The 26,463-nt window shown below is 44.4% G+C and overlaps 1 protein-coding gene and 1 non-coding gene across 2 annotated transcripts in view; one reads left to right on the top strand and one right to left on the bottom strand.

Annotated features, from left to right (window-relative positions):
* Positions 1-26,463, top strand: part of wnt3a (wingless-type MMTV integration site family, member 3A) — an 85,475-nt gene that overhangs the window by 22,398 nt on the left and 36,614 nt on the right. The window lies entirely within an intron of this gene.
* LOC129715051 (U6 spliceosomal RNA) lies at positions 20,192-20,299 on the bottom strand. The gene has a single exon (XR_008726439.1). It is a non-coding gene; the product is annotated as a U6 spliceosomal RNA (small nuclear RNA).

The following is a 26,463-nucleotide window of genomic DNA, read 5'->3' on the forward strand; positions in this document are numbered from 1 at the left end:
TGAAGGCGGATATATTGTAATAATAGGGGAGTTATACTCAAAAAAGGTGACTCTCCTACATGTGCATGGACCACATTTTGATAGCCCCCTGTTTTTTAAGAGAATACTTAACAATATCCCGGAATGTACACAACAAAACTTAATAATCGGTGGAGACTTAAATTGTACATTGGATGCTTATTTGGATAGATCATCAAAGAAAACTAAAATCCCAATCAAGTGAATTTCTAAACTCGTATATTAATACTACCAACATTAAGGATGTTTGGAGAATTGAAAACCCATCGGGTCGAGAATATTCATTTTACTCACCAGTACATAAAACCTACTCAAGGATAGATTATTTTTTAGTAGACTCAAAACTTATCCCATTTACCTATAACTCGCAATATCATAATATCATAATCTCAGACCATGCTCCACTAACATTTATGATTAAATTAAACGGAATGGTAGAGACACAGTCACAATGGAGACTTAATCCCCAAATCTTAAAAGAAAAGTTATGTAATGAATACCTCGTAAAACAGATTAATATGTTTTTTGAGGCTAATGATAGCCCTGAAATCTCTGCTTCCCTTCTTTGGGAAACATTTAAAGCATTTGTGCGAGGAGCATTAATCTCTTCTCAATCATTTCTTAACAAAGAATTTTCTTAACAAAGAATTTTTGTGGTTTATCACCAAATTCAAAATTTAATTGTTTTGTATGTTGATAAAGTTTTATAACTTGGTCTGAGTATATCTTGTTCAATTCATATTTCAGTACTGGAATTTTATCGTGTTTTATCATGGATGGCTGCATTTTCTATGTCTTATTGCCTTATTTCCATTTCCAATTTCTGTTGTTTGGCCCTATTAACCATATAACCATATAATAGAAAATGCAGCAGCACCATCCATGATAAAACACAATAAAATTGCAGTATTGAAATATAAGTTGAACAAGATATACTCAGACCAAGTTATAAAACTTTATCAACATACAAAACAATTACATTTTGAATTTGGTGATAAACCACAAAAATTATTAGCGCGACAACTTCGTAAATTGGACGGGGAAAAAACAATTTACAAAATTAGAACAGACAAGGGAGAAACACTAACACTGCCTAAAGATATTAATGATAGATTTTTACAATACTATCAAAAATTGTACTCATCTAAAATGACAGAACAATCAGCAGGAATGGAAACATTTCTACAGAAATGTAAGCTTGTGGGTTTAGATCAGAAAGAGAGAGAATCACTAGGTGCTGAAACTACGATAAAATAAATCGAAGAGTCAATTAAATCTTTAAAAAATGGAAAGGCTGCAGGTCCTGATGGTCTAAGTTCTGAATTTTATAGAAAAAAGTATGATCTGGTTTCTCCACGCCTACAGACACTGTACAAATACGCTTACACTCAACAGAAACTCCCAGAAACTCTAAATGAATCTACAATCATACTCACAACAAAAACGGATATGGATCTTGAAGACCCAGGTTCATATAGAGCAATAGCCCTTTTAAATACTGATCAGAAAATATTAACTCAAATTCTATCTCATAGATTGAGCTTAGTGATTAACAAATTAATACACCCCGACCAAACAGGTTTTATTCCAAATCGTTATTCATTTTATAATCTGAGAAGACTATTCAATATTATATACTCCAATAGAATTCCTAATGCAGATCTAGCAATTATTTCGTTAGATGCTGAAAAAGCATTTGACCAGATAGAATGGCCATATTTATTTTCAGTGATGGAAACATTTCAATTGGGAGAGAAGTACTGTACATGGGTTAAATTGTTATACTCTAATCCAACACCTAGAATATTAACAAACCAAATGTTATCAACTAAATTTAACCTCTCTAGAGGCTGTAGACAAGAATGTTCACTATCCCCACTATTATTTGCTCTTGCAATCGAACCCCTAGCAGAAAGCGTTAGAACCCATACAGGAATATACGGATATAACACTAGAGAAACAAGGAATAAAATTTCCTTATATGCAGATGATGTACTAATATATATTACAAACTTAGAAACTAGTATTCCAAATCTATTAAATTTAATAACTCAATTTGATCAGTTCTCAGGATATAGAATTAATTGGAATAAAAGTGAAATCATGCCAATAACAAAACTCAATCTACATACATTACAACAATCCCCTTGTAAAATAGTTAAAGATAAATTTAAATACTTAGGAATCTATGTAAATAAGACATATACCTCTTTATTTAAACTAAATTTTCCACCCTTACTGAATAAACTACACAAGAATATTCAATACTGGAAAACACTTCCCATTTCAATGCTTGGTAGAATTAATGCTATAAAAATGAGCTTCTTACCGCAACTACTGTACCTATTTCAATTAATCCCGATATATATCCCAAAAACTTTTTTCAAAAAAGTCGACTCCATTGTTACAAGTTTTATCTGGGATTATAAGAATCATAGAATAAGTAAAAAACATTTATGTAAGTCAAAGATAAATGGAGGTTTGGCTTTGCCAAATTTCTTGTTTTATTTTTGGGCAGTCCATATTAAAAACATGAATTTCTGGCTGGAAGAAATGGATCGACAACCAGATTGGTTAAGGATGGAAAAGGAAGACTGTTTACCTTTTGAAATTGGACCGATCATACTTGCTACCACAAAACTGCACAAAAAAACCTATAGGGAAAACCCCATAATACATAGTGGAATACGAATTTGGAAACAATTAAAAAAAGTTTTAAAATTGAATAATTTACCACTATGCCTTCCCATTGTAAATAATCCTTTATTCAAACCGTCCTTTTTGGATAAGGGTTTCACACAATGGAAAAATTATGGAATTAAAAAGATTGGACATCTTTATGGGAAAGGCACTTTTCTTCATTTCAGGAGTTACAACAGAATGATGGACTGCATTCAAATAATTTCTTCAGATATCTACAAATTAGAGATTATGTTAAATCTAACACACAAGTCTACAGGACTAGGGAACCAGAAATCCTTGATGAATGTTTGAACAAGCATCCTAACACTGAAAAATTAATAGCTTATATTTATAACACCCTCCTAAACAACGAGGTACCACTGACGGAACCATATAGACACACATGGGATAATGAATTAGGTCATCCTATAACGAAAGATTTGTGGGACGAAGGTTTACAACATATACATCAATGTTCGTTAGATGCCATACATGCTTTAATACAATTTAAAGTCTTACATAGATTACACTACTCTAAAATAAAACGAAATAGAATCTTCCCACAAATCTCTCCTATTTGTGATAAATGTCTACATCTAGATGCTAATTTAACACATACGTTGCAAATTGTATAAAAATTAAACATTTCTGGACTGATATTTTTGAAATATTTTCAGAAGTTATTAATACAAAACTGGATCCCAACTCAAAATTAATAATACTTGGAATATCAGAGCAAAGTTTAACACTCACAACAAGCCAAAGAAATTTCCTCGACTACAGTATAATAACCGGGAAAAAATTAATATTAAAATTTTGGAAAGTCCCTACGACCCCCACAATTAAAATGTGGATTGTGGAAATGTCGGAGACCCTATATCTAGAAAGAATTAGACTTGTCTTAATGGACAAACAAGAACTTTTCGATAAAATATGGGCTCCATTCATTAATTATCTGACGGGATAGATGGGCCCAGCACGAAAACCCAACTGGAACTTGAACTCAGGATTAGATGAAAAGTCATACTTTATAATCTACGAACCTATCTCCAATGACGTATTATAGGTAATCCATTCCACCTTATTTGTTTTTTTTTAATATTTGTAACTCTTTAGTCTCTCTTTCTCTCTTTTTCTATATTTTAAAAAAACACTAGAAGCAAAAGTGATCGACAATTGAAAATTTTAATAATGTATGACTGATGTATATGAAAAGTATTTTTACTATAATATGTAACTATACTTTATAATATGCCTACTTCTAATAAAAATATTATTTTAAAAAACATTTAAAAAAGGGGCCAAAGCTCAACGAAAATGTAGAATGATCATTGTTATATCTGTATGTCTCCCTCTCCCCGACTCAGTCTGAAGAAAGGTTTCGACCTGAAACGTCACCCATTCCTTCTCTCCAGAGATGCTGCCTGTCCCGCTGAGTTACTCCAGCGTTTTGTATCTGTCCTGAATAGAATGCATTCAGCTGTGGATGATTTAGAATGGAGATGAGGAAACACTTCATCCTTTCATTCGCTGTGGATGATTTAGTTTCATTTCATTGTTTAGAGATACAGCGCGGAAACAGGCCCTTTGGCCCACCGAGTCCGCACCGACCAGCGATCCCCCCGCATGCTAGCACGATCCAACTTACGCTAGGGACAATTTTACAGGAGCCAATTAACCTACAAACGCGCACGTCTTTGGAGTGTGGGAGGAAACGGAGCACCCGGAGGGAACCCACACTGTCACGGGGAGAACGTACAAGCTCGGTACAGGCAGTAGGCAGGATCAGGATCCAACCCGGGTCTCTGGCGCTGTGAGACAGCAACTCTACCGCTGCGCCACCGTGCCGCCTCCCCTGTGTGCCGCTGGGAAGATGTGAGAATGAAGCCAATGATTTTATATTTGATAGGTCACTGTAAATATCTGCCAAAAGATGAAAGTAACATAATCTGCCCCCGGTTTGCTTTGTATTGATTTAATTAAGTGGATGACAAGGACAGTTCAGGGTCCCATCATAGAGTCAAACAGCACGGAACCAGGCCCTTCGGCCCATCTTGTTCATCCCGACCAAGGTGCCCCATCAACACTAGTCCCAACTGCCCACATTTGGCCCATATCCCTTACTATCTTTCCTATCCCTGGCCTGTAAAAATGTTGTTATAGTCCCTGCCTCAACTACCTCCTCTGGCAGCTTGTTCTATACACCCATGTTAAAAAGGTTCCTATTAAATCTTTTCCCTCTCACCTTAAACCTATTTCCTCTGGTTTTTGATAGCCCTACTCTGGGTAAAAGACTCTGTGCATTCACCCTATCCAGTACCCTCGGGATCTTATACGCCATATACATCGTATACATCGGTGAGACCAAGCGTAGGCTTGGCGATCGTTTCGCCCAACACCTCCGCTCGGTCCGCATTAACCAACCTGACCTCCCGGTGGCTCAACACTTCAACTCCCGCTCCCATTCTGAATCCAACCTCTCTGTCCTGGGTCTCCTCCATGGCCAGAGTGAGGACCACCAGAATTTGGAGGAGCAGCACCTCATATTCCGCTTGGGCAGTCTGCACCCTAGCGGCATAAACATTGAATTCTCCAATTTTCGGTAGCTCTTGCTGTCTCCTCCTCTTCTCAGCTCTCAGCCCGCGGACTCCTCCTCTTCCTTTTTCCTTTCTTCTCCCCACCCTACATCACTGAAGAAGGGTTTCAGCCCAAAACGTTGCCTATTTCTTTTGCTTCATAGATGCTGCAGCACCCGCTGAGTTTCTCCAGCACTTATATCTTATACTGCCTATCCTATACGCCTCAATTGGTACAGCAACATGTAACGTAGAACTGAACAGTACCGGGAGAGGCCCTTCGGCCCACAATGTCCGTGCCAAAAATGCATGTGTCATTAAACTAATCTCCTCCGCCTGCAAAGTCAAAGTCAAAGTCAATTTTATTTGTCACATACAGCCGGTGGTGCAGGGAAATGAATGTGAGTGCATGTGATTCATATCCATCCATTCCCTGCATGTCCATGAGCATGTCTACAAGACTTGGTACATTTGAAAACACTGGGCCTGTACTCGCTGGAGTTTAGGAGAATGAGGGGGGACCTCATTGAAACTTACCGGATAGTGAAATGCGTGGATAGCGTGGATGTGGAGAGGATGTTTCCACTGGTGGGAGAGTCTAGGACCAGAGGTCACTGCCTCAGAGTTAAGGGACGTTTCTTCAGGAAGGAGATGAGGAGGAATTTCTTTAGTCAGAAGGTGTTGAATCTGTGGAATTCTTTGGCACAGAAGGCTGTGGAGGCCAAGTCAGTGGGTATTTTTAAGGCCGAGATAGATAGAGATCTCTATCTCTAAAGTCATTTGATGGCACTGGGCCTGTACTCACTGGAGTTTAGAAGGATGAGGGGATGGGGGGGGACCTCTTTGGAACTTACCGAATAGTGAAAGGCCTGGATAACATGGATGTGGAGAGGATGTTTACACCAGTGGGAGAGTCGAGGACCAGAGGGCACAGCCACAGAATGAAAGGGCGCACCTTTAGAAAGGAGTTGAGGAGAAATTTAGTTGGTAAGACGTGGAATTCATTGCCACAGACGGCGGTGGAGGCCAAGTCATTGGGTATTTTTAACGCGGAGGTTGACAGATTCTTGATTAGTACAGGGGTTATGGGAAGAAGGCAGGAGAATGGGATCGAGAGGGAGAGATAAATCAGTCATGCTTGAGTGGCGGAATGGACTTGATGGGCCGAATGGCCTAATTCCGCTCCTATCACTTTTGTCCTATGACCTTATGACCTTACATGCCACTATCGTACCTGCCTGCACCACCATCTCTGGCAGCGCGTTCCAGGCACCCATCGCCCACTGTGTAATAGAAAATGTGCCCAGCCCAACTCCTTTAAACCTTGCCCCCCCTCACCTTAATGCGCTGCCCTCTAGTCTCTGACGTTTTGATGATTCACAATACAATTTCCGAGGTATATTAATTCCTATAATACATAGAGAATTACATCTGCCAATGTGCAAGATTCTACAAGAGGCAACGAGATCCATGGGCAGATGAGATTTTTGTCTGACTCTCTAGTTGTAGCAATGTTACAAAATTTTGAGATTTTAAAAATCAAGTCTGCAATTTATCCCATCAGATAAAGCGTAACAATAAGTTTAATTTGACACCAAATTCACTTTCATATCTCAAGTATTAAAAAAGTTATGGCCATTTTCATACTCGGAAATTAGCATCTTGTTCCCTATTGATTTTCAATGGACATTACAAAAAAGCTGTGATCTTGGATAATCAAAGGCCCATTTCTTAAGGAAAGATTAACATTTTTAAATAGCCTAAGTGTCCAAAGATTATTCACAAATAATTCACAATATAACATGATTTTTATATCTAATTTACATTAATTTATAGGCCAAATGGAAGGAATTTAGTGTTCAATTGCTGTAAATAAATGCCCATTTAAATCGGCTTTCTAGTGGGTTTCTGTGAACGCGCTGGTTTAGAACGTTGACAGCGCGCTGGATTAGTGCCCTCAAATGCCGAGAAAAATACTGCGGGATATAAAAAGCTCAAATGAACTACTCGCTATAGATAACTTGATATATAGGGTTATATATATGCCCCATTTAATGTAAAAATAAGGTACATACCTTTAATTGTTTGCTTTATAAAACCCTGGGGCTGCGAGAGGTTGCGGAATGAGACAGTAATTTTAAAACTATTATAACTATATTATCGAGGCCTATAAAACTAATAATACCTTTTGCGACCGGGTCTTGCAGCGATTTTTCGTTAATGATTTACTAGGCTGAACATCTGCGATTAGTACAGCCTAGTAAAAATCGCGTTTTAAACCCGCCCCCTCCAAACAGCGCCAAAATCGCGGACATGGCTGAGGGCAGATTCCCAATGACGATTCAGGTAGGTTTTGTAACATACCTACTTGAAGCTATGCCTTCTAGTCTTTGGCGTTTTTACCCTGGAGCCAAAAGGTCTGCCTGTCTATCCTCTCTATAGTGGAATTCTCTGCCACAGAGGCAGTGGAGGACAATACACTGGATGGTTTCAAGAGAGAGTTAAGGGCCTACCCCACTTTCACCACCTAATTCACCACCTCTGCCGAGTTTGGCCTTGACTCATACTCGCAGCATGGTCGTCATGAGGTCGTAGGTAGGTCATAGGTCAGGATGTTTTTCTAGCATGATGAAAAATGTCCACGAATAAAAAAGGTCGTGAATTAGGTCATGAAAGTGGGACAGGCCCTTTAGATTCCGCTCTTAGGGCTAAAGGAATCAAGGGATATGGGGAGAAGGCAGGAACGGGGTTCTGATTTTGGATGATTAGCCATGATCATATTGAACGGCGGTGCCGGCTCGAATGGCGGTGCCGAATGCCCTACTCCTGCACCAATTTTCAACGTTTCTATGTTTCTCTGCCTCTCGTAATTCTGTTCATACCTGTTCATGTTTGACCCTGACAAAGGGGAATACTGGAGTTCAGATTCAGATTCAGATTCAATTTTAATTGTCATTGTCAGTGTACAGTACAGAGACAACAAAATGCATTAATGAGTTAATATTGCAGGTGGGGGCAAGGGGGGGGGGGGGTTGTGAAGAAACACAAGCCAAGGGATGATTCTTCGATCTTTAAGGTCATGAAAGACACCGTGGGATAATTTGCTACATTAATCTTTCCATAAATGAGTTTCTCAGTCTTTGAAGATTAATGCTATGTGTGATTGGACAGTGGCCAAACCACAATTGGGCATTTGTGACTGCTGAAAGCTTAACCATCCTTGCAAACTGAAAGTGTCTAGTAATCAACTTATTCCAAGTCTAGTAGACGTTCCATATTTCATTTGCCTCACGACTTTCACAAGGCACATCGAGTCCACCCCGCTATTCTATCATATCCGATCTCTGCCTTCTAATCCCATTCTCCTGCCTTCTCCCCATAACCCTCGACACCCGTTCTAATCAAGAATTTGTCTATCTGTGCCTTAAAAAATATCCTTGGACCAAAGGAGGGCACTGCCCGGTCCATCACGGGCACTGACCTCCCCAACATCGAAGGGATCTACAGGAGTCGCTGCCTCAAAAAGGCAGCCAGCATCATGAAAGACCCACACCACCCTGGCCACGCTCTCATTTCACCCCTGCCATCGGGAAGAAGGTACAGGAGCTCGAAAACCGTGACCACCAGGTTCAGCAACCATCACGCTGTTGAACACCATACACCTACATCAGTTGATGTCTCCACCCGAAACGTCACCCATTCCTTTTCTCCAGAGATGCTGCCCGTCCCGCTGAGTTACTCCAGCTTTTTGTGCCTGTCTTCGGTGGCACCCTCAACAGCAATGATCGTCTATGGAGTGTGTCATAAGGTCACAAGGACCGCCGTCTGTGGCAATGAATTCCACGTCTTACCAAATAAATGTTTCCTCAACTCTTTTCTAAAGGTGCGCCCTTTCATTCTGTGGCTGTGCCCTCTGGTCCTCGACTCTCCCACTAGTGGAAACATCCTCCCCACATCCAGATCTCTATCTATCTCTGTTTAAAAATATCCACTGACTTGACCTCCACAGCTGTCTGTGGCAATGAGTTCCACAGATTCACCACCCTCTGACTAAAGACATTTCTCCTCAGGTCCTTCCTAAAAGAACGTCCTTTAATTCTGAGGCTGTGACCTCTAGTCCTAGACTCTCCCACTAGTTGAAACATCCTCTCCACATCCACTCTACCCAGGCCTTTCACTATTCGCTAAGTTATAATGAGGTCTCCCCTCATCCTTCTAAACTCCAGCGAATAAAGGCCCAGTGTTTTTGGTTGCACTACAGGTTTTGGCTTTGAGCTAACATGATCTGGTTCCCCCAGTATTATTATTCATTTATTTTATCATTGATTATTGAATAATAATTTCTGTGTTACTGCGTTAATGATCCGGTTAAGCTGCAGCAAGTAAGACTGCCATACGCTCATCCAATTCAAAACATTACATAGATTATATTATTCAAAAACTAAATTAAATAAAATCTTCCCTAATGTTTCACCAATCTGTGATAAATGCCTGTGTCAAGAAGCTACCATAGCGCACTCTTTTGTTTTTTGTACAAAAATCCAAAAATTCTGGTATGAAATATTTGATATTTTTTCAAAATTAATCAAAATAAAACTGGTACCAAAACCAGAATGGATTATTTTTGGAATATCGGAAGGTAACCCTGAACTAAACGTGTTTCAGAAGAATGTATTTAATTACGGGCTAATAATGGGAAAAAAGCTTATACTTAAATTCTGGAAAAATGCGCCGACACCAACAATAAAAATGTGGATATCAAATATGTTTGAAACATTACATCTGGAAGAGATGAGATTCCTCTTAGCAGGTAAAGCAGACCAATTCCAAAAGACGTGGTCTATGTTTCTGGACCTATTACAAGTATGAGGTGCAATAGTAATTTAAATAAATAAATAAATAAATAAATGGTATCAGGACCTGCTAACGGGAGGTAAAACAACAAAAACAGACTTGGTTGGTAGTCCCCTTTCTGCGGAGTTTAATGTTATAATAGAGCGATTGGTCCTATTTTCTTTTTCTTTCTTTTCTAGGGTCTATTTTCTCACTTTACTTCCTTCTCTAACTTCTTTTCTAAGGGGCTTTCTTTTCCCAACACTCTTGCACTTCACGACTCTTGCGCACTTTCTTTACTTTCCTTACTTCTATCTTTTTCTTAAAGCTCAAAAAAAAATGAAGCGGTACAAAAAATGTATTAAGATATATGTGTTGTGTAGTATTGTAATTTACCGTACTTCTAATAAAAATAAAATAAAAATAAAAATAAATAAATAAATAAAAAAAAAAAAAAATAAATAAAATAATTTTTTTTTAAAAGCAAGTAAGACTGCCATTGTTCCATCGCAAGTACATATAACAATGGGCAGCACGGTGGCGCAGCGGTAGAGTTGCTGCCTCACAGCGCCAGAGACCCGGGTTCGATCCCGACTATGGGTGCTGTCTGTACGGAGTTTGCACGTTCTCCCCGTGACCTGCGTGGGTTGTCTCTGAGATCTTCGGTTTCCTTCCACACTCCAAAGACGTACAGGTTTGTAGGTTAATTGGCTGGGTGTAGCTGTAAACAATGTATTGGTGCGTGTAGGGCAATGTTAATGTGCGGGGGTCGCTGATCGGTGCGGACTCGGGCCTGTTACCGCGCTGTATCTCTAAAGCTAAACTAAACATTTCTTTAGTCAGAGGGTGGTGAATCTGTGGAATTATTTGCCGTAGAAGGCTGTGGAGGCCAAGTCAGCGGATATTTTTAAGGCTGAGATGGATAGATTCCTGTTTAGTACGGGTGTTTGAGAATTTGGGGAGAAGGCTGGAGAATGGGATTAGGAGGGAGAGATAGATCAGCCATGATTGAATGGCAGAGTAGACTGATGGGGCCGAATGGCCTAATTCTGCTCCTATCACTTATGATCTTATGAAACAATTAAACACATGTAGGTAGAGGCAGATGTCAATGGATAACCTCTCATTAATCCATCCTCTCGTTCCCACCTACTTTGTCGTTGCCTTCTCCCCATATCCCTTGACTCCACTAGCCCCATGAGCTCTATCTAACTCAATCTTAAATCCATCCACCTATCTTAAATGTCTCACCTCAGTCTTTGCTATTGAGGGAGTGCAGCGTAGGTTTACAAGGTTAATTCCCGGGATGGCGGGACTGTCATATGCTGAGAGAATGGAGCGGCTGGGCTTGTACACTCTGGAGTTTAGAAGGATGAGAGGATATCTCATTGAAACATCTAAGATTGTTAAGGGTTTGGGCACGCTAGAGGCAGGAAACATGTTCCCGATGTTGGGGGAGTCCAGAACCAGGGGCCATAGTTTAAGAATAAGCTGCAGGTTAACCGGATCATTAATGCAGTAACACAGAAAGAATAAGAGTAAGCCATTTAGAACGGAGACAAGGGAACACTTTTTCACACAGAGAGTTGTGAGTCTGTTCGAGCCAGCACCGCCATTCATTGTGATCATGGCTGATCGTCCCCTATCAATAACCCGTGCCTGTCTTCTCCCCATATCCCTTGATTCCACTAGCCCCTAGAGCTCTATCTAACTCTCTCTTAAATCCATCCAGTGACTAGCACTGCCCTCTGTGGCAGGAAATTCCACAAATTCACAACTCTCTGGGTGAAAATGTTTTTTTCTCACCTCAGTCTTAAATGCCCTCCACTTTATTCTAAGACTGTGGCCCTGGTTTTGCACTCGCCCAACATTGGGAACATTTTCTCTGCATCTAGCTTGTCCAGTCCTTTTATAATTTTACATGTTTCTATAAGAACCCCGTCATCCTTCTAAACTCCAGTGAATACAAGCTTTCAATCTTTCCTCATATGACAGTCCCGCCATCCCAGGGATCAATCTCGTGAACCTACGCTGCACTGCCCCAATCACACGGATGTCCTTCCTCAAATTAGGAGACCAAAACTGTAAATAATATTCCAGATGCGGTCTCACCAGAGCCCTATACTACTGCAGAAGAACCTCTTTACTCCTACACTGAAATCCTCTTGTTATGAAGGCCAACATTCCATTAGCTTTCTTCACTGCCTGCTGTACCTGCACGCCAACTTTCAGTGATTGGTGTACAAGGACACCCAGGTCTCGCTGTACCTCTCCCTTACCTAACCTAACCCCATTGAGATAATAATCTGCCCCCTTGTTTTTGCCACCAAAGTGGATAACATCACATTTATCTATATTGTACTGCATCTGCCAAGCATCAGCCCACTCACTCAACATGTCCAGGTCACACTGCAACCTCCTAACATCCTCTTCACAGTTCACACTGCCACCCAGCTTTGTGTCATCCGCAAACTTGCTAGTGTTGCTCCTAATTCCCTCTTCCAAATCATTAATATATATGGTAAACAGTTGCGGCCCCAACACCGAGCCTTGCAGCACTCCACTCGCCACTGCCTGCCATTCTGAAAAGGACCCGTTCATTCCTACTCTTTGCTGCCAACCAATTTTCTTCCCACATCAACACCCTACCCCCAATACCATGTGCTCTAATTTTAGTCACCAGTCTCCCGTGCGGGACCTTATCAAAGGCTTTCTGGAAGTCTAGATACACTACATCCACTGGCACCCCTTCATCCATTTTACTTGTCACATTTTACTTGTCGGCTCCATACAACAGGGTAGGGAGGACAACGGCTCTGTAGACCAGCAATTTTGTTTGAGCCTTTCAGTCTCTGTCTTCAAAGACTCTTTTCCTGAGCCTGGCATGGGCTCCACTGACACAACTCAGGCGATGGTTGACCTCAGTGTCAATGTCAGCTTTTGAGGAAAGAATGCTGCCAAGGTTGGGGAAGCGGTCAACGCTTTCAAGAGTGGTGTCGTTCACTTTTATAGTGGGCTGGGTAGACAGCTGGTTGATGTAGGACCTGGGTCTTCTTGATGTTTAAGGCTGGCCCATGGCTCTATATGCCCTGGAAAAGGCATTCAGGGTGCCCTAGAGGTCTTCTGCGGAGTGTGCTGCAATGTACTGAAGCTCCATAATGGCGGTGTTACTGACTTTACACTTGGCCTTCAACCTATTAAGGTTGAAGCGCCCACAGTCAGTTCTGCAGAGCATTGGGATCCCCTGTGGCACTCTTCACCAATGAGGTGAAGTATGACATACACACACATACATACATATATATACACATAAAAAGTTCAGTGTGTGTATATATATATCTATATTTTTTTATATTTGTGTGTGTGTGTTTATATATATATATATATATATATATATATACATACATGTGTATATATACACGCACACATATGTACGCATAGAAAACATACAAACAATAGTAGTGCAATAATAATAATAATAGTCTCTCTTGTACACTCTGGATTTAGAAGGATGAGAGGGGATCTTATTGAAACATATAAGATTGTTAAGGGTTTGGACACACTAGAGGCAGGAAACATGTTCCCGATGTTGGGGGAGTCCAGAACCAGGGGCCACAGTTTAAGAATAAGGAGTAAGCCATTTAGAACGGAGATGAGGAAACACTTTTTCACACAGAGAGAGTGGCGAGTCTGTGGAATTCTCTGCCTCAGAGGGCGGTGGAGGCCGGTTCTCTGGATGCTTTCAAGAGAGAGCTAGATAGGGCACTTAAATATAGCAGAGTCAGGGGATATGGGGAGAAGGCAGGAACGGGGTACTGATTGTGGATGATCAGCCATGATCACATTAAATGCTGGCTCGAAGGGCCGAATAGCCTACTCCTGCACCCATTGTCTATTGTCCATTGTAGTTCAGAGTTTATATGAGGTTGTTGTGTTTAATAGCCTGATGGCTGTTGGGAAGAAGCTGTTCCTTAACCTGGACGTTACAGCTTTCAGGCTCCTGTAGCTTCTCCGTAATGGCAGGGGTGAGATGAGAGTGTGGCAAGGATGGTGTGGGTCTCTGATGATGCTGGCTGCCTTTTTGAGGCAGTGACTCCTGTAGATCCCTTCGATGGTGGGGAGGTCAGTGCGTGTGATGGACCGGGCAGTGTTCACCACTTTTAGCCGTCTTCTTCACCCCTGGGCGTTCGAGTTGGTGAACCAGGCCGTGATGCAACCAGTCAATGTGCTCTCTACTGTACACCTGTAGAAGCTCAAGACAGTCCTATCTGAAGAAGTGTCTCGACCTGAAACGTCACCCAATTCTTCTCAAAAAAGTGTTTCCTCGTCTCCATTTTAAATGGCTTACCCCTTATATTTAAACTGTGGCCCCTGGTTCTGGATTCCCCCAATATCGGGAACATGTTTCCTGCCTCTAGCGTGTCCAATTCCTTAATAATCTTATGTGATCCCCTCTCATCCACTAAATTCCAGTGTATACAAGCCCAGCCGCTCCATTCTATCAACATATGACAGTCCCGCCATCCCGGGAATTAACCTGGCGAACCTACGCTGCACTCCCACAAAGGCAAGTGTTGCTCAGGACTGCTGGAGCGAACAAGTTAAACACAACAAACTTCAGCCTTTGCTCAGCCCGCCTGGACATACCTGATCGCCCGGTCTCATTAACTCCCCTTCCAAATCACGCACTGACCTTTCTGTCCTGGGCCTCCTCCACTGTCACAGCGAGGCCAAACACAATTGGAGGAACAGCACCTCACATTTCGTTTTGGCAGCTTACACCCCAACTGTATAAATGTTGATTTCTCTAGCTTCAAATAACCCTCTCTCTCTCCATCCCTCCCCCACCCTAGTTGTACCAGTTTCAAAGTCGTCTTGTTGAGTCTCGTTGTCTGTAACTCATTTTTACCTAGACCACAGCTAACAATGGCCGGTTAAGGGCCTGTCCCACTTGGGCTTCATTTGCGCGTCATTTACGCGGCATAATTTACGTGTGACGCGCACGTGATGCGCGCATGGCGTGCATTACGCACGCATGGCGCGTGGTGAGGCATGGTGGCGTAGACAGTGACACGTGTTCGCGCGCAGCACCCCAGGATTTTTGGATTCACAAAATCTTCGTGCGCCATCTGCGTGATGCGCAAATGACCCCCAAGTGGGACAGGCCCTTTAATTTAATCTTCATTACTTTTCTGCGTATCTTTCATTCATCCGTTCGATATCTCTCCACACCATCATCTATATCTCTCCTTTCGCTTTCCACTGACTCTCAGTCTGAAGGAGGGTCTCGACCTGAAACGTCACCTATTCCTTTTCTCCAGAGATGCTGACTGACCTGCTGAGTTACTCCAGCATTTTCTGTCTATCTTCCATTTACACCAGCATCTGAAGCTCCTTCCTACATAAAACAGACTTCAAGGTGCCAACTCCCTACAGAGAAACAATAGACAATAGGGGCAGGAGTAGGCCATTCGGCCCTTCGAGCCAGCACCGCCATTCAATGTGATCACGGCTGATCATCCACAATCAGTACCCCGTTCCTGCCTTCTCCCCATATCCCCAGACTCCGCTATCTTTAAGAGCCCTATCTAGCTCCCTCTTGAAAGTACCCAGAGAACCTGCCTCCAACAGAGAATTCCACAGACTCACCACTCTGTGAGAAAAGGAGTTTCCTCGTCAATGGCAATGGAACGTATGGGCAGGAACTGCAGTTGCTGGTTTAAACCAAAGATAGACACCAAAAGCTGGAGTAACTCAGCGGGACAGGCAGCATCTCTGGAGAGAAGGAATGGGTGACGTTTCAAGTCTGAAGAAGAGTCTCGACTGGAAACGTCACCCATTCCTTCTCTCCAGAAATGCTGCCCGTCCCGTTGAGTTACTCCAGCACTTTGTGACAATGGAATGCCACTTCATATTAGTCAGGCATAATTGTTTGCACTGAAGTTGAATTGACTGGCGACGTGGAGTCTCCTGTAAAGAATGGAGGACATGTGTTCTGGTAATTTGTTGTCAGGAAAAGAACAAGCAGAAAAGCATAGATCAATTAGGCCAAAATGTTTAGCTTAGTATAACTTATTCTCACTTGCACTGAGCTGCAGTGAAAAGCATTGACAGTTTAGTTTATTGCCACGTGTACTGAGATACAATTAAAAGCTTTTTGTTGCGTGCTGCCCGCTCAGCGGAAAGACAACACATGATTACAATCGAGCTGTTTACCGTACATGATAAGGGAATAAGTCAGTGCAAGGTAAAGTCCAGTGGACTCCGATCAAAGGTGGTCTGAGGGTCACCAATGAGGTAGATAGTAGTTCAAGACCGCTCTCTGGTTGTGGTAGGATGGTTCAGTTGCCTGATAACAGCTGGGAAGAAACTGTCCCTGAATCTGGAGGTGTGCGTTTTCACACTTCTGTACCTCTTGCCCGATGGGAGGTGGGAGAAGAGGGAGTGGCCAGGGTGCGACTGGTCCTTGATGATGCTGCTGGCCTTGCCGAGGCAGCGTGAGGTGTAGATGGAGTCAATGGGAGGGAGGTTGGTGTGTGCGATGGTCTGGGCTGCGTCCACAATTCTCTGCAGTTTCTGGCAATGTATTGGCAGTAATGAGCTGCCCACCCTGGCCACTGAACTACAAGCCAAGCATCACCGCATCTTTTATAGATCTGCTAATATCATTCTATCAGTCTACTTGGACTCCACAGTGATGCAGCGGAGGCGTAACTGCCTCACAGCGCCAGAGAAACGGGTTCAATCCTGACTACGGGCGCTGTCTGTACAGAGTTTCTGGCTGCTCCGATTTCCTCCCTCATTCCAAAGACGTACAGATTTGTCGGCTCCTGTAAATTGCCCCTAGTGTGCAAGGGAGATCGCTCAGTTGTCTGAAAGGCCTGTTTTCCACGCTGTATCTCTAAATCTGAAACTAAAGCTATTCCCAAATCAGTTCAGTGGATAATGGTAAGGTCTTGCCTTAAGTTTTAGAGGAGGCAAGAGGTTTAACTAAATAAGTTACACACATGGAGCGATAAAGCAAACTCTTTAGAGGCTCAAGGAACAGCAGATGCTAAAATCTTCAGCAAAACACAAAGTGCTGGAAGGTTAGGCAGCATATGGTCATAAGGTCATAAGGAATAGGAGTGGAATTAGGCCATTCGGCCCATCAAGTCTACACCACCATTCAATCATGGCTGATCTATCTCTCCCTCCTAATCCCCATTCTCCTGCCTTCTCCCCATAACCCCTGATACCCACACTGACCTGTACATCTGTGGATGGAATGCCGAGGTGGCATTTTGGGTCAGGCCTTGCTCAGTCCCAAAGACGGGTCTCGACCCGAAACATCGCCTGTCTATTCCCTCAGCAGATGCTGCCTGACCCATTGCGTAACTCCAGCACTTTGTGCTTTGAATAAAATCTTTGATGGCTGGCTAAACCATTCTCGTGACTTGAGACCGAGCAGGTAAACCTGGCTACAATCTTTAAAAAATCTGAATGCATTTGCAGTTATAGATTAACAAAGCTGCAGAGCAAAGAAACAGGCCCTTCGGCCCTCCTTGTCTTTACCGACCAAGTTGGCATACTGGGCTGCTCCCATTCACCTGCATTTTGTCCACGTCAATAGACAATAGACAATAGACAATAGACAATAGACAATAGACAATAGCAGGAGTAGGACATTCGGCCCTTCGAGCCAGCACCGCCATTCAATGTGATCATGGCTGATGATCCCCAAACAGTACCCCATTCCTGCCTTCTCCCCATATCCTCTGGTCTGCTATTTTTAAGAGCCCTATCACTCTCTTGAAATCATCCAGAGAACCTGCCTCCACCGCCCTCTGAGGCGGAGAATTCCACACTCACAACTCTCTGGGAGAAAAAGTGTTTCTTCGTCTCCGTTCTAAATGGCTTACTCCTTATTCTTAAACTGTGGCCCCTGGTTCTGGATTCTCCCCCCCCCCAACATCGGGAACATGTTTCCTGCCTCTAGCATGTCCAAACCCTTAATGTCCTTCTAAACCCCCCTCTAAAGGAACGTGCTTTAATTCTGGGACTACGACCTCTGGTCCTCGACTCTCCCACTAGTGGAAACATCCTCTCCACATCCACTCTATCCAGGTTTTTCACTATTCGGTAAGTTTGAATGAGGATCTCTGGAGGAGATGGATGGTGATGTTCTTAATAGGGACCCATCTTCAGACTCATAGCAACATGAAACGTCACCTCCCATTCCTCCCAGAGATGCTGCCTGACCTGTTGGGTTACTCCGTCACTCTGTTTGGCTCATTATCTGCAGCACCTCGCATTTTCAACATCAGTGTGGAAACAGGCCCTGGTGCCCAATTTGCCCACCCTGACCCCGTCTACACAAGTCCCACCTGCCTGCGCTTGGCCCATATCCCTCTGCACCTGGCCTATCCATGGACCTGGAGGAAAGAAGTGCAGATGCTGGTTTAAATCGAAGATAGACACATTCTTGTTATTGAGGGAGTGCAGCGTAGGTTCACAAGATTTATTCCCGGGATGACGGGACTGTCATATGCTGAGATAATGGAGCGGCTGGGCTTGTATACTCTAGAGTTTAGAAGGATGAGAGGGATTCTTATTGAAACAAATAAGATTATTAAGGATTTGGACATGCTAGAGGCAGGAAACATGTTCCCAATGTTGGAGGAGTCCAGACCCAGGGGCCAGTTTAAGAATAAGGGGTAAGCCATTTAGAACTGAGTTGAGGAAACACTTTTTTCACACAGAGAGTTGTGAGTCTCAGACGGCGGTGGAGGCCGGTTCTCTGGATACTTTCAAGAGCGAGCTAGATAGGGCTCTTAAAGATAGTGGAGTCAGGGGATATGGGGAGAAGGCAGGAACAGGGTACTGATTGTGGATGATCAGCCATGATCACATTGAATGGTGGTGCTGGCTCGAAGGGCCGAATGGCCTATTGTCTATTGTCTAAAATACTGGAGTAACACGGCAGGGACAGGCAGCATCTCTGGAGAGAAGGAATTGGTGACTGACGTTTTGGGTCGAGACCCTTCTTCAGTCTGAAGAAGGGTCTCAACACGAAACGTCACCCCTTCCTTCTCTCCAGCATATTGTGTCTTATCCATGTACCTGTTTCTTTAACATTGCCTCAACTACCTCAACTGGCAGTTCATTCCATGTAGCCACCAACCCTGAGTAAAATGTTATTCCACATGTTCCTGTAAATAAATATTTCCTTCACATTAAACCTGTGTCCACTGGTTCTAATTCTCGCCTCCTCTGATGTACAGGTTTATCAGGATTGCCCCGTGCATTACTAAGAAGCTTCCACAGCCTCACATCTCGGTACTGGTCTCATGGAAAGGCAAATGTCGGAGCCCTCTTAGTTTAGTTTGGTTTAGTCTAGAGATACAGCACGGAACAAGGCCCTTCGGCCCACCGGGTCCGCGCCGACCAGCGACCCCCGCACACTAACACTATCCTACTCCCACTAGGGACAATTTTTACATTTACCAAGTCAATTAACTTGCAAGTCTTTGGCGTGTGGGAGGAAACCGAAGATCTCGGAGATAAACCCACGCAGGTCACGGGGAGAACGTACAAACTCCGTACAGACAGCGCCCGTAGTCGGGATCGAACACGAGTCTCCGGCGCTGCATTCGCTGTAAGGCAGCAACTCTACCTCTGCGCCACCGTGACCGCCCATTCTTCCGAAATCAAATTAGAAATCAATTTTGAAATCAATTTTGAAATCAATTTTGAAATCAATTTGTGTTTGCGTGGAGGTCCCACACTATTTGTGGCAGGGAACGGCACCATGTGCAGCAGGGACATGTTGGCCGGTGTGGGCAAGTTGGACCGAAGGGCCTGATTCCACACTGTATCACTCTATGACTCTATATAGAGGTGTATGAAATTATGAGGGGAATAGATAGGGTGAATACACAGTCTATAACCGAGGGTAGGGGAATCACGAACTAGGAGACATGGGTTTAAGGAGAGAGAGGAAAGACTTAATAGCAACTTGAGGGGCAACTTTTTCACACAGGATATGGAACGAGCTGCCAGAGGAAGTAGTTGAGGCATTTAATATATATATATTTTTTTAAATATTTTTTTAATTATTATTTTTTTTTGCGTGTCAACCTTGCGCAGGGGCCATGCTAATATTCTCTGTATCGTTCCAATTTTAGTATATGTGCTGCCAAAGCGAGCACGAGGCATTTAAGATTATTAAGGGATTGGACACGCCCGAGGCAGGAAACATGTTCCTGATGTTGGGGAAGTCCAGACCATAGAAACATAGAAACATAGAAAATAGGTGCAGGAGTAGGCCATTCGGCCCTTCGAGCCTGCACCGCCATTCAATATGATCATGGCTGATCATCCACAATCAGTATCCCGTACCTGCCTTCTCTCCATACCCCCTGATACCTTTAGCCACAAGGGCCACCTCTAACTCCCTCTTAAATACAGCCAATGAACTGTGGCCTCAACTACCTTCTGTGGCAGAGAATTCCACAGATTCACCACTCTCTGTGTAAAAAATGTTTTTCTCATCTCGGTCCTAAAAGACTTCCCCCTTATCCTTAAACTGTGACCCCTTATCCTTAAACTGTGACTTCCCCAACATCGGGAACATTCTTCCTGAATCTAGCCTGTCCAACCCCTTAAGAATTTTGTAAGTTTCTATAGGATCCCCCCTCTTCTAAATTCTAGCGAGAACCAGGGGCCACAGTTTAAGAATAAGGAGTAGGCCATTTCGAACGGAGATGAGGAAAACGTTTTCACCCAGAGAGTTGTGAATCTGTGGAATTCTCCGCCTCAGAGGGCGGTGGAGGCAGGTTCTCTGGATGCTTTCAAGAGAGAGTTAGATAGAGCTCTTAAAGATAGCAAAGTCAAGGGGTATGGGGCCAAGGCAGGAACGGGGTACTGATTGGGGTTGATCAGCCATGATCACATTGAATGGCGGTGCTGGCTCGAAGGGCCGAATGGCCTACTCCTGCTCCTATTGTCTATTGTCTGTTGAACTATCGCAACATTTAAAGGACACTTGACCAGACACATGGATGATAAGGTTCAGAGGGATATGAGCCAAATGCAAGCAGGTTGGACCAGTGTAGATGGGGCATCTTGTTTGACATGGGCAAGTTGGGCTGAAAGGCCTGTTTCTGAGTTGTATGACTCCATGATTCTGTGACAATTTGTATTCTTAAATCTTAATAACATCCGAGTACTTGTAATTATCTGTGTGTCATTGACATCGGCAGGTATTCCTAACAATGGAAACATTCCTAAAAGACTGCATTTCACTGGTTCAATATAAATTATGTCTACATTTCAAGACATGATTTGAAACATTGCCACTGCGGCAACTCCCACGGAACCAGTATAGAACAAAGGTAAAAGTTATTGACAGACAGAAAGATACAGCATTCAAACAGGCCCTTCGGCCCATTGAGTCATAGCATGAAGAAGAGTCCTGACACGAAACGTCACCTATCCATGTGCTCCAGAGATGCTGCCTGATCTGTTGAGTTTAGACTTTATACTTTAAACTTTAGAGATACAGCATGGAAACAGGCCCTTCTGCCCACTGAGTCCACCTTGACCAGCGACCCACATACGTGTCCCGTCCCACTTACGTGTCCTTGGCACGCTCACATTGAGGCGAAGATTTCATGCGTAGGCACAGCCCTCTGGAGCGTGTGACGTCATTTGAAGATGGACACAAAGCTGGAGTAACTCAGGGGGACCGGCAGCATCTCTGGAGAGAAGCAATGGGTGATATTTTGGGTCGAGACTCTTCTCCAGTCTGAAAGAAGGGTCTTGACCCGAAACGTCACCCATTGCTTCTCTCCAGAGATGCCGCCGGTCTCGCTGAGTTACTCCTGCATTTTGTGTCCATCTTCAATTTTCTTGGCCCCGCTCTGGGAGAAGAAGTGGGGGCGGATCCGGACTGCAACGGCCGTGAGCCCCAGGCCGAGTTCGGCGATCGTTTGCCTGCTTCTGCTGCTGTTGGAGGTGAGACGTTGCGTCACGCCAGGGTGTTGGGCCTGTCCCACTTTGGCCGTCAGTTACGCGACAGGCCGTTGGCGCGCAAAGATTTTGTTCGCTACAAAATTTCGGAGCCCCGTGCAATACCGCGCACATCTCCATACTCCCTCCGCGCTTCTCAGTGGGACAGGCCCCGCGTGGCCTCACGATGCCCGTGTGCCTCAACGCGACTACGAGGTTGCGTAAATTGCGTGCCAAGAACACGTAAGTGGGACAGGCCCTTTACTCTCTCCTTCTTATTTGAGATTACAAGAACTGAACACACTTCTCGTCATCTGCATATAATGGTGTCTGTCTTGTCGCTTTTTATGCGCGGTGGTGGAGAGATTGGTGGAAACAGGGCCGCGACTAACACTATCCTACACACTAGGGATTATTTGAGGCCAACATTCTACTTTGTGATGCTGGAGGAAACCGTAGCACAGCACGGTGGCGGTAGAGCTACTGCCTCACAGCGCAGAGACCCAGGTTCGATCCTGACCACGGGCGCTGTCTGTACAGAGTTTGTACGTTCTCCCCGTGACCTGCGCGGGTTTTCTCCCCGAGCTTTGGTTTCCTCCCACACCCCAAAGACGCACAGGTGTGAAGATTAATTGGCTTGGTGTAAAATGTAAAATAGTTCCCTCGTGTGTGTCGGGTGTTGTTAGCGTGCCGGGATCGCTTGTCGGCACGGACCTGGTGGGGCCCAAGGGCCGGTTTCTGCGCTGTATCCTCTAATCCAAACTAAATTAAACCAAACCCGGAGGAAATCCATGCAGGTACAGAGAGAAAATCCAAGCTCCACACAGACAGCACCCGAGGTCAGGATCGAACCCGGGTCTCTGATCTTTGTGAGACAGCAGCTCCACCAGCTGCTGCGCTGTGCCACCCACGTGACAATATGTTGTGAATAAGTCTGTGGGCAATATACTGTACTAGACCAGGTGCGGACCCTTTGGGCCTGGTGCCCCGATGCAATATTCCACCACTCACCCATAGACCCCAGTTGCGCAGGCGCGGCAGACGGGTTCCCGTTGTGACCGTTGTGACGCGGGTCTCGGCAACCCTCCCCAACTGCACAGGCGTGGCCGGCAAGTGGGAGTGCGACTGCGACGTTTTAAAAGTTTTAAAAGTTTAAAATGGTAATAACTTGTAAAATATAACATCAATGTGAATGGATCTCCCACTCCCTCTTCAGTCCCTTATTCCTCTCCTCCATTATCCTCCCTCTCCCCACCCTCCACCAACTCTCCCCTGCTTCCTCCCCTCACCCCCTCCCTCCCCTCCTCCCTCCTCCCCTTCCCCTCCTCCATTACCTTGCCATCCATCTTCCTACCCTTATCCTCCTCCATTCCCTATCCTCCTCCCCTCCCCCTTCCCTCCCTCACCTCTCCCTCCCTCACCTTTCCCCTATCTTCAGTCACTCCCTTCCTCCCTCCATAACCTCTCGCCCCTTCCTATCCCCATCCTCTCTCTCTCTATCACCATCTCCTCCACTCCTCCACTCCTCCTCATGACCCCCCCCCCCATCCCCCACCCCCCAATCTCCCTCCTCAGTTCCCCCACCAATGATATGGGCAAGAGAATCTGTGCATCTACCCGATCTATTCCTCTCATGATTTCTCCAGGTGCACCGGTTTCTTCCCACATCCCAAAGATGTGCGGGATTGGAGGTTAATTGGCTTCCATATGTTGTTTCTAGAGTGTAGGATAGAACTGGTGCGCAGGTGATCGCGGGTCGGCACGGACTCGGAGGGCCGAAGGGACCGTTTCGGCGCTGTATCTCTAAACTAAAGCATGAAGCTGGAGGGGGGTGGGTGTGGTGTGCCGTGAATAGTCAAGATGTTTCTAAAATTACAGCAATTTACTGACATAATATGCACAGAAAATATTGGGCAACATTTGGCAGGTCAACAGCATCTGAGGAGTGATCTACAGTCACAGTTCCAGTTCTCTAACAGTTCGCACGCCCGGAACGTCGACTCGTTTTTCTTTCCACTGATGCTGCCTGGTACAATCAGGCAGATACAATCTGCGGTGGACACAAACAGGATAATGACATTTAGGTCTGGATAAGTAAATGGATATGGAGGGATATGCATCATGGTGGCGCAGCGGTAGAGTTGCTGCCTTACAGCGCTTGCAGCGTCGAAGACCCGGGTTCCATCCCGACTACGGGCGCTGTCTATACGGAGGTTGTACGTTCTCCCCGTGACCTGCGCAGTTTTCCCCGAGAGCTTCGGTTTCCTCCCACACTAGATAAACGTGCAGGTTTGTAGGTGAATTGGCTTGGTGTACGTGTAAATTGTCCCTAGTGTGTGTAGGTTGGTGTTGAAGTGTGTGGATTGTTGGTCGGTGCGGACCCGGTGGGCCGAAGGGCCTGTTTCCACGCTGAATCTCTAAACTAAACTAAATTAAACTAAACATGCAGGCGGAGATTAGCTTAACTTGGCTTCATGTTCAGCATGAACATTGTGGGCCGAAGGGCCTGTGTAAGTGCTATACTGTTCTTTAGACGAACCTTCCTCTTTGAGCTGGTAATGGTCCTGACTATGTTTTAAGCTTGCTTCTGGCCAACACGGTGGCGCAGCGGTAGAGTTGCTGCCACACAGCGCCAGAGACGCGGGTTCGATCCTGACGACAGGTGCTATCTATGCAGAGTTTGTACGTTCTCCCCGTGACCATGTGGGTTTCCTCTAGGTGCTCTGGTTTCCTCCCACAGTCCAAAGACGTACAGGTTTCTCTTGCCCAGAGTAGGGGAATCGAGGACCAGAGGACATAGGTTCAAGATGAAGGGGAAAAGATTTATTAGGAATCCGAGGGGTAACTTTTCCACACAAAGGGTGGTGGGTGTATGGAACAAGCTGCCAGAGGAGGTAGTTGAGGCTGGGACTATCCCAACATTTAAGAAACAGTTAGATAGGTACATGGATAGGACAGGTTTCGAGGGATATGGACCAAGCGCAGGCAGGTGGGACTAGTGTAGCTGGGACATTGTTGGCCGGTGTGGGCAGGTGGGGCTGAATGGCCTGTTTCCACACTGTATCACTCTATGACCTAGTGATTCTACCGGACTGAGTCATGCAGGTACAGCCTCAACTATTCAAGAAGCAGAAACAATGCCAACAATACAGCTCCCTTTGAAAAGAACAAAGAGGCTCAGAAAACCCAGAAATCCCATGAATGAGTGGGTTAATATACGATGAGCGTTTGTCGGCACTGGGCCTGTACTCGCTGGAGTTTAGAAGGATGAGGAGTGGACCTCAATGAAACGGGCCCGAATAGTGAAAGGCCTGGATAGAGTGGGTGTGGAGAGGATGTTTCCACTAGTGGGAGAGTCTAGGGCCAGAGGGCATAGGTTCAGAATTAAAGGATGTTCCTTTATGAAGGAGATGAGGAGGAATCTTTTTACTCAGAGGGCGGTGAATGTATGCAATTGATTGCCACAGACGGGTGTGGAGGCCAAGTCAATGAATATTTTTAAGGCGGAGATAGATAGATTCTTGACTAGTACTGGAGTCAGAGGTTATGGAGAGAAGGCAGGAGAATGGGGTTAGGAGGGAGAGGTAGATCAGCCATGATTGAATGACGGAGTAGACTTGATGGGCCGAATGGCCTAATTCTGCTCCTATCACTTATGACCTTATGAACAATCAATAAATTTAATCATTTTAACCATATAACCATATAACCATATAACAATTACAGCACGGAAACAGGCCATCTCGGCCCTACAAGTCCGTGCCGAACAAATTTTTTTTCCCCTTAGTCCCACTTGCCTGCACTCATACCATAACCCTCCATTCCCTTCTCATCCATATGCCTATCCAATTTATTTTTAAATGATTTACATTTTAGATAATAAATGTAATCATTTTAAATAATAAATGTAAGTGTATGTAACTGGTACTTGTCAAAAAGGAGAGAGGATAATGGTGTACAATAAATATACATGGAGGAGAGAATATAATGTAGTCTGATGAAGGGTCTTGACCTGAAACGTCACCCATCCCTTCTCTCTAGAGATGCTGCCTGTCCCGCTGAGTTACTCCAGCTTTTTGTGTCTGTCTTCAATGTAAACCAGGATCTGCAGTTCCTTCCGACACAATATAATGCAATGTCACGTCAATGGCCATAGAGTCATAGAGCAGGGAAACAAGCCTTTCGGCCCATCCCAGCCATGCCGACCAAGATGAGCATCCAAGCTGGTCCCATTTGCAAATTTTCATTTTGAATGTTGTACCCCCCCCACCACACTCCAGAAATGTGCGGGCGTGTAGGTTAATTGCTTTCGATAACATTGAAAACAATTCCTAACATGTAGGATAGTGCTGGTGTCCGAGGG

This window comes from Leucoraja erinacea, chromosome 49 (assembly GCF_028641065.1).
Source record: "Leucoraja erinacea ecotype New England chromosome 49, Leri_hhj_1, whole genome shotgun sequence".
Classification (NCBI taxonomy): domain Eukaryota; kingdom Metazoa; phylum Chordata; class Chondrichthyes; order Rajiformes; family Rajidae; genus Leucoraja; species Leucoraja erinaceus.